Raw genomic sequence first — 17,504 nt, 5'->3', positions numbered from 1 at the left:
AAGAACTTTCCCACCATCAAAAAAGTTATTGTTCACTGTCGCAAGGTGACTGTTGACGGCATGTTTCGTAACACACTCAAAACTGTCGCTCATTAAAATGTCATTTCTACATTACTACATCAAGATTATTAATGAAATGATAATTAAATGGACACCCTAGCTGCAAACAGTCGTTGATGTACTTCATTGGGGACATGTTGAAAATGTGTGCCCCGACCGGGACTCGAACCCGGGATCTCCTGCTTACATGGCAGACGCTCTATCCATCTGAGTCACCGCGGGCACAGAGGATAGTGCGTGTGCAGGGACTTATCCCTTGCACGCTCCCCGTGACATCCACATTCCCAACATGTCCACACCACTACATTCGTAGTGCGCCTAATAGATGTTTGCCCATCATACTCATTACTCGTGGCAGATTAATCTACCAAGTCCCGTGCGAGTTCGGGCATAGCGTGTGCATTCGCACAAGAAGGTCAATGGCCGCGAAGCCATATTTTAACTATATATATGACGGTAGTATCTGTTCCCGAAAGAACAGTTACCGTGGATGACCACGCAGCTTTGCTAGAAATGAAATGATAATTAAATGGACACCCTAGCTGCAAACTGCCATGTAAGCAGGAGATCCCGGTTCGAGTCCCGGTCGGGGCACACATTTTCAACATGTCCCCAATGAAGTACATCAACGCCTGTTTGCAGCTAGGGTGTCCATTTAATTATCATTTAATTTCTAGCAAAGCTGCATGGTCATCCACGGTAACTGTTCTTTCGGGAAAAGATACTATCGTCATGTATATAGTTAAGATTCTTAATGGTGATTTACTACCTAATGAAAAGTCTTATATCATTCACCACAATCCGTAGCAAAATAACTGCCAGAACAACGCTACAGTTCAGGATTTCACTTAAATTGTACAAGTAACTACAAGCGTCGTCGGACATTAATGTGCTCAACCGGCAGATGTGAATTCTCAGTATCAAATCCTAACGCCCTGGGCCAACTCTCAACCGCCCAGCATGAGTCCTCACCATCGAGTAACTGAAACTAGTTTCATGCAAAATGAACATCGGTTTCTTTATGTCTTTGCCTCATTCGTACTGCGTAATAATAGCAGCTCTCACAGACGGCGACCGGGCGCGTGTTGTCAGCTCTCTGGCCGACGGTGCTTCACTGTGAGCTCGCGATTTGCTTTTATATTTTTGTCTTCAGCGAATTCAGCGTACCGTATTTTCAGAGGCTCCATGGGTCACCCCACACGTCACAAAACCAAATCAGTTCCAGTTACCAACGGTATGTCACACGATTTCAATATACACGGCATCGACATTGAGGTAACAAAACACATGAGACAGCGATAGGCACATATCCAGCTGACTATAGTATTTTGTACACAAGGTATAAAAGGACGGTGTATTGACGGAGATGTCATTTGTACTCAGGTCATATTTGAATAGGTTTCCAACGTGATTATGGCTTCACGACGTGACTTAACAGACTTTGAACGTGGAATGGTAGATGGAGCTAGAGCCATACAACATTCAATTTTGGAAATCGTTAGGGAATTTAATTTTCCGAGATCCACATTTTCAAGAGTGTGTCGCGAATACCGGATTTCAGGATTTACCTCTTTTGGACAAGGCAGTGGCCGATGGCCTTCATTTAACGACGAAAACAGTGGCGTTTACCTAGAGTTGTCAGTGCTAACAGACAAGAAAAACTGCGTGAAATAACGGCAGAAATCAATGTGGCACGGATGACGATTCTATCTGTTATGACAGTGCGGTGCAATCTGGAGTTAATGGGCTATGGCAGCCGACGGCCGAGGCGTGTGCTTTTGCTAACGACACGACTTCGCCTGCAGCGCCTCCTGGGCTCGTGATCATTTCGATCGGACTCTAGATGACTGAAAACGGTGGCTTTTTCGTATGAGTCCCGATTTCAGAGCTGATGATAGGCTTTGAGCGTGGCGCAGACCCCACGAAGCCACTGACCCGAGTTCTCAACAAAGCACTGTGCGAGTTGGTGGTGGCTCCATAATGGTGTTGGGTATGTATACATGGAAGGGACTGAGTCCTCTGGTCCCACTGAACCGATCACTGTCCAACTGCAGTCATTCATGGACCACATGTTCCTAAACAACGATGGAAGTTTTATGGATGACAGTGCACTATGTTACCGGATCACGATTGCTCTGAATAACATTTTGGGCAATTCCAGCGAATGATTTGGCCACCCAAATCGTCCGACATGAATCAATCGAAGTCTTCTGGGACATAATCGAGAGATCAGTTCGTGCACAAAACCCTGCACCAGCAACACTTTCACAATTATGGACGGCTGTAGAGGCAGCATGGCACAATATTTCTGCAGAGGATTCCAACGACATGTTTGGGTCAAGACATTTTCAACTGAAAAATTTTCAAGTTTTCAGGTGGTGACACCTCAGTGACAATACTCGGTTGCGAGGCATATTTTTGATGTTATTAGACTATTGAAGAGAGATATACCAGTGCTCTTATATTCATTCTCTGTGTTCGCTTGACTCATAGTCTTCTCTCGTAAAAAAAATAATGAAATAAATAAATAAAAATTTTAAAAAATCCAAGTTTCAGAAACAATCTAGCCTAATTGATAACGTAGTTGGATGCTCACAGATTATTTAATACAAATACTGCTTGAAGTAAATTTTATTAAAACATCAAAATAGGGTAACCATAGCGTGGAAAGTAGCCCATATACCTAAAAGATTTGTTTGTATGACATAAAATTTAAACTTATTGCTAGCGAATTTCACAAAAACGAGATGCCCCTCAAAATGGTTGCCGGGTGTCGTACTGTGCGGTGCCTCAGAATGTAAATGTTAATTAACTGCTGCAAGCGCGTGACGAATATCACGCGAATGACGTCTATTGTTTTTCGAAAGAACTAGAGCCGTAATTCGAGCTTTGTCTTACTGCCTTCAGGTGACTTATGTGTTTCTGACACTGTTGCATTTGTTTCATTAAAATCCACTTTGTTTTATAACCGTTCTCAATTTTGTACACAAGCAGTATTTTATTTCAAAATAATATATTCTTTAGTGATCACAAGTATAACATATTTTAGAGTAACATTCTTTACTATGTGGCCACCAAGTGAGGAAGGTGTGGCAGGACTACATATAATGCTGGCTGCAATGCGACACAAACTATACGCTTTGCCCTTTCGAGTGATTTCCCTACGGCGTAATTTCGCACTGAGCAGATGCTTCACACAATATGTTCCATCTCTCACGCAAAACTACAGAAGCCAAACAGCGAAATAACTCTATGCTGGTGAAACACAGTATTTACTTCTGTCTCTGCCCTGAAAACGGTTAAGCTTACAGTTTACTGTACACAATAGTAGCTGATGGTACGAATGCTGACGGAGCTGACTACATTGTCCCAATTAACTGACAAAAGTACAAACTACGCCATAATTTTATGAATGAATCTTCTCTGAGTGAATAGCAGATCACGGGTTCAGTATATCTGAATATTCTTAACTATTGTAATTTAATGAAACTACATTGTTATTGACACTGACTTTATATTAGTTGGAACATTATCAGAATAACTACTTGTGTTACTTCAAACAAACGCGCATCAATGTATATACACACATAAAAAAGTGTTGCATCAGCCCGGTTCCCAGAACTCCTGAAGACAAAAGTTGACTGTATATATTGTATCACAGACACAGTCCCTTTGACTGTTCAGAGATGTCACTAAACCCACCCAAAAATGTAAACAACCATGCATGAGCAACGCCTATTAGACGGAGTAGGTCTGACATCCTATCAGTTCCAGTCATTCCACCAGGAAGGAGGTACACGATTCGCGTTGTCTGTAGTTCAACCATGCCTAGAAGGTCAATCCGCAGTTCGATCGCGTCAGCATTGTTACTTTGTGCCCGGAAGGGCTGTCAACAAGTGAAGTGTCCAGGCATCTGGGAGTGAAACAAAGCGATTTTGTTCGGACCTGGAGGACATACAAAGAGACAGGAACTGTCGATGACATGCCTTGCTCAGGACGCCAAAGGGCTACTACTGCAGTGGAAGACCGCTACCTAAGGATTATGGCTCGGAGGAACCCTGACAGCAACACCACCATGTTGAATAATGCTTTTCGTGCAGCCACAGGACGTCGTGTTACGACTCAAACTGCGCGCAATAAGCTGCATGATGCGCAACTTCGCTTCCGACATCCATAGCGAGGACCATCTTTGCAATCACGACACTATGCTGAGCGATATAGATGAGTCCAACAACATACCGAATGGACCGCTCAGGATTGGCATCAAGTTTTCTTCACCGCATTTGCCTCAACCAGACAATCGACGGATTCGTGTTTGGAGGCAACCCGGTCAGGCTGAACGCCCTAGACACACTGTCCATCGAGTGCAGCAAGGTGGAGGTTTCCTTCTGTTCTGGGGTGGCATTATGTGGGACCGACGTACGACGCTGGTGGCCGTGGAAGGCTCCGTGACGTCTGTAAAAAACTTGAATGCCATCGTCCGACCGATAGTGCAACCATATCGGCAGCATATTGGCGAGGCATTCGTCTTCATGGACGACAATTCGCGCCCCAGTCCTGCATATCTTGTGAATGACTTCCTTCAGGATAACGACATCGATCGACTAGAGTGGCCAGCATGTTCTCCAGAGATAAACCCTATCGAACATGCATGGGATAAATTGAAAAGGGCTGTTCATGGACGACGTGACCCACCAATCACTCTGAGGGATCTCAGCAGAATCGCCGTGGAAGAGTGGGACAATCTGCAGCAACAGTGCGTTGATGAACTCGTGGATAGTATGCCACGACGAATACAAGCATGCATGAATGCAAGAGGACGTGTTACTGGGTATTAGAGGTACCGGTGTGTACAGTAGTCTGGAGCACTACCTTTGAAGGTTTCGCTGCATGGTGGTACTACATGCAGTGTGAGATTTTCATGAGCAATAAAAAAGGCGGAAGTGATGTTTATGTTGACCTCTATTCCAATTTTCTGTAAAGGTTTCGGAACTCTCCAAACCGAGATGAAGCTAAGCTTTATTATGTGTTATTTAACCAAAATGCAGTAAACTGCCGAAGATTGAAGGCTTTGGACATAGTGTCATGGAACAATGAAAAACAACACAAAAACATCAAGAATTGTTAAAATTTACAAGCGATAAACACCAATTTGCTATTGATACGAGAGTACACAGCTGGATCTAAGAGCATCAAGTGTTGTTAAGGAAGTTTTCGGTGTGAATATAAAATGGATAGTTACGCCTCATCATCGAAACGATTCTTTTCAAGTATTGTGTCAGATGGTTTCGACAAAACAGGACAGATGCTGGCATGAAATCAACAACTGTTCTCTGTCATGGAGATATGGGCAAGTGAAAGGTTCTGGTCTCTATTTCTGCGCAGACAATTAACTGACATGTAAGAGGCAGCAATCACGAAAAAGCGCTTGCGAGTTTAGTGATACACGAGTGTCTGAAATTGATCTTTGCCTTATTTCTTGGTAGGGAAGGAGTCATGATATATATATGAGGCGATTGGTGTTTAACGTCTCGTCGGCAACGTGGTCATTAGAGACGGAGAGCACAAGCTCGGGCTCAATCGGCCGTGCGATTTGAAAGGAACCATTTGCCTGAAGCGATTTCATAACACAGTCCAGAGTGCAGGGGCTCTTGAGGTTACTTACTACGAGAGTTTCCAGAGTTCAGGTACTCTGTGCAATGCAGCCATGCTTCACCGAAAAAAATATCGATGTCTTTCCAATAATGTGTGTGTATTTACGTGTTTCGTATTTGAAAATTGATAATATGAAATCTATTGTAATACATACCCACAAGATGAGTTCTCAACGCGTTCATACCTCATACATAAAACTTCAGACCTATGAAACTAGATGTAAGGACAAGCTGTCAAACGCCACTTATTAAAAAAATTAAAATTACAGCGTCGGTTGTGTGCAAGATTAATTCACTCAAAAGCGCTGCAGCAATTAATTTCTTTATTTCGTCGAGAAAAAAAATAGAATTGCAACTATCAGCATCTCATATTGAACAGCCATCCCAGAAGACCAGACGCTGTAACAGAAAAAGATAAAATTTCGACATGACTTTAGTGAAACGGCTGAGAACTTGGGACGAAGAGAGAATTGAGGAACATAGTGTATATGTTTAATGACACACCGACAGTATAAAGATGACACCCCATAACTGCAAAAAAGTAGTGATTAATTAACTTCCAGACTAGTAGTCCACGTAAAACACATTTTTCTTGATTATATCTGACGGCGTTGTCAATACTTCCAGTTACCCGCCAGTATCAATGTAGATGTAGATGTAGATGTAGATTATAAAGCCATTCAATAGGATTCCTCTTAGATAATCAATATGTCATTGATGTACCAAGGGACAGCTAATTTCAAAAAATGAATGAAACTGTCAGAGAATAGAATCTAATCAAAGTTTCTAACGCTCTTCCTTATCAACTAGAAATAATCTGTGAGGATTAAAAAACAGCAAACTTAGAACTAATCTCGCAAAAATTAGATCACCACTCAACAGAAAAGTAAACAAGTACATGAGAGTAGGAATTATCGCGTGATTAGATTCAAATCTCGTGTTTGCTGACCAATAGCTTATTAAAATCAGAAGGAAAGAAGGAGAGTTTTATGAGGTGCAGAACAGGTACACCAGTCCAAAGTCGATTTGAAGCAGCTCTCTATTATCGTGTATTAGTCTCTTCATTTTTGCTCGACTACTTCAATTTACATCCACTTCAATGTGTTTTTGTAGTCAAGACAGTCTCCATCTACAGTTTTCACTGCACAACTTTCCTCCATTACCAAACGTATTAAACCTTGATGCCTCAGCCGGCCGTTGTGGCCGAGCTGCTCTAGGCGCTTCAGTCTGGAACCGCGCGACCACTACGGTCGCAGGTTCGAATTCTGCCTCGGGCGTGGGTGTGTGTGATGTCCTTAGGTTAGTTAGGTTTAAGTAGTATAAGTTGTAGGGACTGATGACCTTGCTAAGTCAGATAGTGCTCAGAGCCATTTGAACCATTTGAACCTTGATGCCTCAGATTATGTCCCATCAACCGATCTCTTGCTTTAGTCAAGTCATTTATTTTCTGCCACATTCTATTCCTCACGTCTTCCTTAGTTATTCGATCTTCCCATCTTAGCTTCAGCATTCTGCTGTAGGGCCACATGTCAAAAGCGTCTCCTGTCTTCTAAGGTGTAATTTTTATAGGCTGTATTTTCTTCCATTTAAGGTGACACTGAAATGAAATGCTTACAGAAAAGAATTCCCAACTGTGCAATGTGTATGAAGTACTGATGCTTTTTCACTTTCATCAATTATTTTGCTACGCAAACAATAGTTCATGTCTACTTCTTTCCACGTCGTATTTTCTCTGTTGTACTTCATCTTATAACTTCTTCTCAAGAATCTGTGAGTTCCGTTCAGTTGATTTTCGAAGTGCTTTGCTATCTCAAACAGTGTCATCGGCTAATCTTCTTCTATCTGAACTTCAGACCCATGTCTAAATTAATTCTCGATTTGCGTTACTGGTTGCTCAGTGTACATATTGAGCGATGTGGGAAATAGGCTACGTTGCTCTCTGACTAGTGTCCCAATTACCATCGTCTATTCATGACCTTCTGCTCTTATAGTGGCAGTCTTGTTTCTGTAGAATTTTCTGTCACAACGTTTTCCCCATGATACATTCAGCATTCCAGAATATAGCATTGTAGATACACCGCAAGCCAATGCATGGTGCGAGGCGGAGGGAGTCCTTTACCACTACTGCTCGTTCCCTCGCAAATAGAGCGAGGGAAAAACGACTGACTATATGCATCCATATGAGCCCAAACCTCTCTGATCTCGCACGAGTGTCCTATATGCGCTCTCCTTTACAGATGAACCACACTTTCCTAAAATTCTTCCAATAAGCCGACGTCGACCACTCGCCTTCCCGACTACAACCCTCACATGCCCATTCCATTTCATATTGCTTTGAAACGTTACACCTAGATGTTTGATGGACGTTACTGTGTCAAGCAGCTCACAACTAATGCTGTACTCGAACATTATGGGTTTGGTTTTCCTAGTTATCTGCATTTTCTCACATTTTTCTACATTTAGAGCTAGCTGCCATTCATCACACCAACTACAAATTTGGTCTAAGTCATCGTGTATCCTCCAGTGATAACTCTACATCTTCCCATACACCACAGCATACACCACTGATGCGTACAATGTCCTTCAGATAGTTTATAAATACTGAAAATAACAGCGGTCCTGTCACACTTCCCTTAAGTACCACTAACGATACGCTTATTTGTGATGAAAACTTTCCATCGATAGTGGGTATTGTCCAAGATATTGTGTTCAAGTTCCTTTCCTTGAGACAGCCATTCTTTCTAATCCTTACCTGGAGACTTCCTTTGTTTTGTTAATGCCGGCTTGCCGCCTACACTGAAGCACCAAAGAAAGTGGTGCAGGCATGCATATTCAAATACAGAGATATGTAAAGGGGCAGAATCGGCACTGCGGTTGGCACCGCCTACATAGGAAAACAAGAGTCTGGTGCTGTTGTTAGATCAATTACTGCCCCTATAACGACAGGTTATCAGGATTTAAGTGAGTTGTAACTGGGTGTTATAATAGATGCACGAGCAATCGGACACAGCATCTCCGAGGTAGCGACGAAGTGGGGATTTTCCCGTACAACCATTTGACGAGTGTACCGTGAATATCAGGAATCCGGTAAGACATCAAATCTACAACATCAATGCGGCCGGGAAAAGATATGCAACAACTGCACTAACGACGACTGAAGAGAATCGCTCATCGTGACAGAAGTGCAACCCTTCCGCAGATTGCTGTAGATTTTAATACTGGACCGTCAACAACTGTCAGTGTACGAACCATTCAACGGAACATCATCGATATGGGCCTTCGGAGCCGAAGGCCTACTCGTGAACCGTTGTTGACTGTACGACACAAAACTTTACGCCTCGCCTGGCCCCGTCAACACTGACATTGGACTGTTGATGACTGGAAACATGCTGTCTGGTCGGATGAGTCTCGTTTCAGATTGTATCTGGAGGATGGAAATATACTGGTATGGAGACAACTTCTTGACTCCATGAACCCCGCATGTCAGCAGGGGACTGTTCAAACTGGTGGATGCCCTATAATGGTGTGCGGCGTGTGCAGTTGGAGTGATACGGGACCCGTGATACGTCTAAATACGACTCTGACAGGTGACACGTACGTAAGCATCCTGTCTGATCACCTGCATCCATTCATATCCATTGTGCACTCCGACGGACTTGGGCAGTTCCATCAGGATATGCGACACCCCACGCGTCCATAATTGCTACGGAGTGGCTCCAGGAACACTGTTCTGAGTTTAAATACTTCCGCTGGCCACCAAACTCCCCTGACATGAACATTATTGAGCGTATCTGGGACGCCTTCCAACGTGCTTTTCAGAAGAGGTCTCCACTCCCTCGTACTCTTACAGATTTATGGAGAGCCCTGCAGGATTCATGGTGTCAGTTCCCTCCAGAACTACTTCAGACATTAATCAAGTCCATGCCACGTTGTGTTGCGGCACTTTTGCGTGCTGGCGTGGGATCTACACGATATTAGGCAGGAGTACAAGGTTCATTGGCTCTTCAGCGCAAGTTCTTGATCCACACAATTGCTTTTCTTTTCGCCAAATGTCACTTTATTTCCCTACATGTTGCATATAGCTTCGCATATTAATGCATTTCACTTATATCCAGTCCATTCTACATTACGTTACTAACTGTGAAGATAACTAGTAAAGAAGAGAGTAGACGGCGTTTAGAAATGTCATGAAAATCTAGGATTTCTGAAAGAATGTTTATTACATTTTATAGGCCTAGATACAACCATCAACAAAAAAAACTGCGGGAAAACCGTGCTGTTTAATTTATATAGTTGAAAACATAATGAAAGAGCTGATAAGAAGATTGCAGCTGTAATAAGAGGACACTTTTGGAGGACTACGTTATGTCTTCATCATAAAAATCATGCAAATAAAGAAAAAAATCTGTACGTAGATAGAAAGAATAACACTTTACACAACATAATTTGAGAATGTACAGTAGAAGAAGTAAGTTAGTTGCATGTTTTGGAAGAAATGCGCTCTTGTCTAATATCGGCCAGAGAGTTAAGCTAGGTGGATTTGACACCGTAGCCGTCAATTTCAGCTGTTTTGTCTTCCAGTTTTACCGCATTTCTCACATATTTTTTTGAAAATTCTCAGCTCCGCCTTTAGAATTAGTTAACTATGCTCGTCTTTCCCAGAGCTTTAGAATTTCGTTGAAAAATTACACCGTCTTAATAAAAAACATACCTTCTCCACCATCTCATCAGATGCTAGAGTTACGAATACTCACCATGCAACAGAGTACGTGCCGCTCTGCATGCTGTCATTTGCCGAAAACCTGATATCAACATCTTGAGCCGTTCACGAAATAAAAGGTAATTTACATCTTAGGCTACTCTGTAATTTCTACATTTGAAACTACTGTACTATTTTAATTATAGCCTACAAATAAAACGTGTATGTCTATGCAGTGAATACTTCTTTTGAAGTATGCTGTTTATTAAATGATGTAGGCTTGTTTTACATCTGATAGCGCTGGAGTTATCCTAAATGTCATAAGCCTAGTTCCCTCCGGAAAATTTTACAGAAAGACTTTTAGACAATTTTTCTGGCCGTAATTGAATTAATCCATTAATTTCATTTCGCGATTCATTATGGTTTATTTGGTACAAAACCCCTATATTGAGAATTCATTCCATTTTATGATGTCTCTTCAAAAGATCATAATTTCGCCATGAAATAATCCTCAGATTTCACGTGGTCCAATCACGAACACACTTAAAACATAGAGTTTAGTGCTCATTTACAGCTTAAGACTACCAAACGCTTCCTACTTCCTGAAGGAGATATATTTGCTTTGAAAATGACCACATTGTTTAATTGAATCAGTGAGGCAATCGTACTTGCAGGAAAATTTAGATCCTACGACGTAACTTTTACATATCGTTACCTATCCTTTAACAAAAGTATGCTCTTCAATAATACTGCCTTTCATTACAAACATTGTCGTTTTTAATTCTGGATTATCCTGTTATACCCTTAGTTATACAACCTTTCATTATAAACTCTACGTTTTTCATTCTGCTCCATCCTCTCCAAGTACTCATTCGTTGGAGGGACTAATCTTTCATTTCCTATAAGAGGTGGTTGGTCAAACAACCGATGTAGGACGCTTACTCTAAAAATAAGCGCATATGATTAAGTCAGGGTAAATAGAGGATGCCAGTGAAACGGAATACCGTGACATGAAGCAAAAACATGCCTTAAACTACATGCTTCTTCAACGTAGTCGCCTCCATACGGATAACTGACAAGTTTTGGCCATCTGAGACACTGATTTTGTACAGTCAGTTGCTGGAATATCTAACGATACATCCTAAGTACTTGAAAAGTTCGTGATGGTATGAAAAATTAACAACAAAATAATTGATCTTTCAAAGTGAAGTAGAATTTGACCAGAACACATTAAAAATGTAACGGTTCACTTCCATCACCAGTACCTGTGGATTTGAATTCCCGCTCAGTGAGTCCAGCACACCGCGCGAACACCGCTGGAGTGATTCAGACAGTGGCCGCATGTGCTGGGGAGGTTTCCAGGACTGGAGGAGCGGCACTGCACTCCTGGTGGTCAGAGATTCCTGGGGAGCGATCAACCTGATGACTTCACCCGAACGAGAACGACAGTGCTGGCACACCCGGCTGTTCATTGGGTTCCGATGGCGAGTAGGCATGTGTGTTCAGTCCACCAGGCACGTGTTATTGAAAATCACCTCCACCGTGCAGTCAGAAGAAGTTGTCCTTGCATGGCTTGAATGCAGCTTCGCTGTACCATTCTAACCTATGGACATTGTATTCAATTGGAAGGTGAATGTAGTAGTTTCCCATTTGCTCGCTCACTTGCTAAGGGACATTGCTTGCTGGCTTCATTTCTTGGTCAGATCAGTTCAATCAGTGATATAAAGGCATAGTTTTGCGTAAAGTTTATTTAATTTTAGTAAGATTTATTGGTGGAGATTTATTTTGTTTACAATTTGAAAGTCTTTTAAATTCCTGTCATGGTTGGCCAACATTTAAGAGAGTTCCTTGACACCATTTTTATGATTGTGGCCTGTTGGTGTTTTAATTTACAATAAAGTACAAAGCTAATCTAGGGATCGCCCCTCCTGATACAGAACTTGTGTGTAAAATAGTTTTAAGAAATAAAGAACTATCAAATTAAGATCAAACTGTTACGTACAATTCTCGATCCCAGTGCTATCCTACAATCGTTACACTTCACTACCAAAGCGAGGTTTAAGGTGTGAACATGGGTGTGCGTAATAGCAAGTTAGTGGGGATGGGTAGTTGTTTTTAATTTTTTTTTTTTTTTTGTCATCAGTCAACTGAATGGTTTGATGCGGCCCGCCACGAATTCCTTTCCTGTGCTAACTTCTTCATCTCAGAGTAGCACTTGCAACCTACGTCCTCAGTTATTTGCTTGACGTATTCCAATCTCTGTCTGCCTCTACAGTTTTTGCCCTCTACAGCTCCCTCGAGTACCATGGAAGTCATTCCCTCATGTCTTAGCAGATGTCCTGTCTTCCTGTCCCTTCTCCTTATCAGTGTTTTCCACATATTCCTTTACTTTTCCTAAAGCCAAACTGATCGTCACCTAGCGCATTCTCAATTTTCTTTTCCATTCTTCTGTATATTATTCTTGTAAGCAGCTTCGATGCATGAGCTGTTAAGCTGATTGTGCGATAATTCTCGCACTTGTCAGCTCTTGCCGTCTTCGGAATTGTGTGGATGATGCTTTTCCGAAAGTCAGATGGTATATCGCCAGAGTCATATATTCTACACACCAACGTGAATAGTCGTTTTGTTGTCACTTCCCCCAATGATTTTAGAAATTCTGATGGAATGTTATCCATCCCTTCTGCCCTATTTGACCGTAAGTCCTCCAAAGCTCTTTTAAATTCCGGTTCTAATACTGGATCCCCTATCTCTTCTAAATCGACTCCTGTTTTTTCTTCTATCACATCAGACAAATCTTCACCCTCATAGAGGGTTTCAATGTATTCTTTCCAGCTTTCTGTTCTCTCCTCTGCGTTGAACAGTGGAATTCCCGTTGCACTCTTAATGTTACCACCGTTGCTTTTAATGTCACCAAAGGTTGTTTTGACTTTCCTGTATGCTGAGTCTGTCCTTCCGACAATCATATCTTTTTCGATGTCTTCACATTTTTCCTGCAGCCATTTCGTCATAGCTTCCCTGCACTTCCTATTTATTTCGTTCCTCAGCGACTTGTATTTCTGTATTCCTGATTTTCCCAGAACATGTTTTTACTTCCTCCTTTCATCAATCAACTGAAGTATTTCTTCTGTTACCCACGGTTTCTTCGCAGCTACCTTCTTTGTACCTATGTTTTCCTTCCCAACTTCTGTGATGGCGCTTTTTAGAGTTGTCCATTCCTCTTCAACTGTACTGCCTACTGCGCTATTCCTTATTGCGGTATCTAAAGCGTTAGATAACTTCAAACGTATCTCGTCATTCCTTAGTACTTCCGTATCCCACTTCTTTGCGTATTGATTCTTCCTGACTAATACCTTGAACTTCAGCATACTCTTCATCACTACTATATTGTGATCTGAGTCTATATCTGCTCCTGGGTACGCCTTACAATCCAGTATCTGATTTCGGAATCTCTGTCTGACCATGATGTAATCTAATTGAAATCTTCCCGTATCTCCCGGCCTTTTCCAAATACACCTCCTCCTCTTGTGATTCTTGAACAGGGTATTCGCTATTACTAGCTGAAACTTGTTACAGAACTCAATTAGTCTTTCTCCTCTTTCATTCCTTGTCCCAAGCCCATATTCTCCTGTAACCTTTCCTTCTACTCCTTCCCCTACAACTGCATTCCAGTCGCCCATGACTAATAGATTTTGGTCCCCCATTACATACTGCATTACCCTTTCAATATCCTCATACACTTTCTCTATCTGTTCATCTTCAGCTTGCGACGCCGGCATGTATACCTGAATTATCGTTGCCGGTGTTGGTCTGCTGTCGATTCTGATTAGAACAACCCGGTCACTGAACTGTTCACAGTAACACACCCTCTGCCCTACCTTCCTATTCATAACGAATCCTACACCTGTTATACCATTTTCTGCTGCTGTTGAAATTACCCGATACTCATCTGACCAGAAATCCTTGTCTTCCTTCCACTTCCCTTCACTGACCCCTACTATATCTAGATTGATCCTTTGCATTTCCCTTTTCAGATTTTCTAGTTTCCCTACCACGTTCAAGCTTCTGACATTCCACGCCCCGACTCGTAGAACGTTATCCTTTCGTTGATTATTCAATCTTTTTCTCATGGTAACCTCCCCCTTAGCAGTCCCCTCCCGGAGATCCGAATGGGGGACTATTCCGGAATCTTTTGTCAATGGAGAGATCATCATGACACTTCTTCAATTACAGGCCACATGTCCTGTGGATACACGTTACGTGTCTTTAATTCAGTGGTTTCCATTGCGTTTTGCATCCTCATGTCGTTGATCATTGCTGATTCTTCCGCCTTTACGGGCAATTTCCCACCCCTAGGACAAGAGAGTGCCCTGAACCTCTATCCGCTCCTCCGCCCTCTTCGACAAGGCCGTTGGCAGGATGAGGCTGACTTCGGTTATTTATCAAAATTCAGGCAGTGGCGGTGATCGAACCCGGGACCGAAGACGTTTTGATTATGAATCAGAGACGCTACTCCTAGACCACGGTTTTTAATAGTAACAGATAATTCTCTGGGCTTTTGTAAAAACTAGTTGTTATTTGTATTTCAGAGGCAGGATATCTGTCAGCCAGGTGCCTGGTGTCAAAGTTATACAAGATTATTTACAAGCTGATTATTGGAGGATGTGACATTTCCGGAAGAGTGTCCGAGTTGATGCGCAGGTTGAGGGAAACAGCTGACAGACCCGTAGCCCCCCCCCCCCCCCCGTCTTGTTACTTACCAATGCGTGTGCGCTACGAGAGACAGATTAATTTTTGGGATTCTTTGAAATAATAGAGCCTCCACACTCTCAGCTTAGTACGAGGGCATTCTATAAGTAATGCAACAATTTTCCTCGGGCAGTTTCTGTTGGAAATGTAAGGAATTTGTTACGGGACACCGTGGAATATTCCTCCTTGAGACCCTATAGTTTCATGAACTTCCGATAGGTGGCGGTGCTATACTCAACCTTCAAAATGGCGTCTGTAACGGATGTGCGTTCCAATCAGAGAACAATAATTTGCTTTCTTTTGGCGGAAAATCAAAGCTTCACAGATATTCATAGGCGCCTGCAGAATGTCTACGGAGAGCTGTCAATGAACAAAAGCAAGGTGATTCGTTCGGCAAGGAGTTTGTCCTCATTGCAAAAAGGTCGCTCAAACCTGTTTGATCTTCCGATTGCATGTTGGCTGCACATGTTGGAACGTATACACACTCTCATTCGAGGTGATCAACGGATCACAATGAGACACCTCGGTACTCAATTGGACGTCTCTGTTGGTACTGCTGACATATTTGGCCACTAGCTGGGGTACTCGGAGGCGTGTACGCCCGTTGGATTTTTCGCCGCCTAACAGAAGACCATTGAGAAGAGCAACAAAAGACCATCTGTGCGAAATGTTTGATCGTTACGAGTCTGATAGTTACAACATTTTATCGAACATCATCACAGCGATGAAACTTCTAATCAGAAACAAAACGCCAATCCATGGAGTTGCGTCACACCACCTCTCCTGTGAAGGAAGTTCAAAGCCTCTCTCGCAGCCGAAAAAATTATGGCGGCTGTCTTCTGCTACTGTGAAGGGGTTATTCCGTTTGACGTGTTCCCTCATGGTGCAACCATCAACTCGGAAGTATACTGAGCTACCGTCAGGAAACTAACGAAACGGCTTCACAATGTTCGATGACACAAAAATGGAAACGAAATTCTCTTTGACAATAACACCGCAACGGCACACACAAGTTTGCGCACCCGAGAAGAACTCAAAAAACTTCATTGGATTGTTCTTCCTCATCCACCCTGCAGCCCAGATCTTACACCTTCCGATATCCATATCTTTGGTCCAATGGAGAATGCACTCCGGAGGAAGCAGTACGTGGAGGATGGGAAGGTTACTGATGCAGCAAAACTTTGGCCCCGACGTTGACCTACAGAGTGGTACATTACCAGCATAAAGACCCTTACATTAAGGTGGCGTAAGGTCGTCGCACTGAACGAAGAGTAGACGATAGATTGGGGAATAATATGGTGTATTGGAATTCTGAATAAAACCAGCCTGCATTCAGAACAAAACGTGTTGCACCAGTAATTGAACGCTCCTCGTACAATCAAAGTAGAACTGGCACATTATTGCTGACAGAGTTCTGGATTTGCGGGGTGTCAAAATTGATGATGATAATCAGTACAAGGAGTTAGTTGCGAGAGCAACCTTAAAGCCACACACGAGATCTGAAGCACCACTACAATGCTTGGAGGAAGCCGGTCTCACTGAAGGCAGGTGGTAGCGTGTGGGTTAAAAATTTTACAGCAGTAAGCCTGGGGAAACTCTTTTCCACATATGTGGGTCCGATTGAGATCCTGCGTTTGGGACGCTGGTCACCTTTCTCGTCAGGAATCCGCAGACCAAGAATACTTTACATGGATATCTCAGACAACGACGGAAAGACACTCACAGCTTACAAGCAACAACTGAAACCGCGACAGCTCACGTGGCCCGTTACATGATCGGAAAATCTGGCGAGTGGGAAGCAGTGAAACAACGTGTGGCTTACGAAGGGTGCCGCTTTTGTCTTTGACATATAAAAGTACGATAATACCTCGTCAACAAGTGCACGGTTTGATCTGATAGAAGAAAAAAATATTAAAAGGCGTCGGGACAGACTGAATAATATATGATTTCTGTAACCGCAAATGGAACTTTGTGCAACTGCCGTGGGAGTTTCGTGACGTCTAACTTCAATAAACCGGCCGCTGTGGCCAAGCGGTTCTAGGCGATTCAGTCCGGAACGGCACTGCTGCTACTGTCACAGTTTGGGCATGGTTGTTTGTGACGTCCTTTGGTTAGTTAGGTTTAAGTAGTTCTAAGTTTTAGGGGACCGATGACCTCAGACGTTGAGTCCCATAGTGCTCAGAACCATTTGAACAAGCGAACTTCAATAAAATTCTGCCAGTAAGCTGCCCAGGCCTGTAGTTAACTAGAGTATGTAACAGCAGCAGAGGTTGAGGCGAGAAAACAACTGTAGTTTGTGGTTCAAAATGGTTCAAATGGCTCTAAGCGCCGTGGGACTTAACATC

The sequence above is a fragment of the Schistocerca piceifrons genome, chromosome 5 (assembly GCF_021461385.2).
Source record: "Schistocerca piceifrons isolate TAMUIC-IGC-003096 chromosome 5, iqSchPice1.1, whole genome shotgun sequence".
In the NCBI taxonomy this organism is placed as follows: Eukaryota; Metazoa; Arthropoda; class Insecta; order Orthoptera; family Acrididae; genus Schistocerca; species Schistocerca piceifrons.
The sequence above is the reverse complement of the archived record's forward strand: the minus strand, read 5'-3'. Positions refer to the sequence as shown.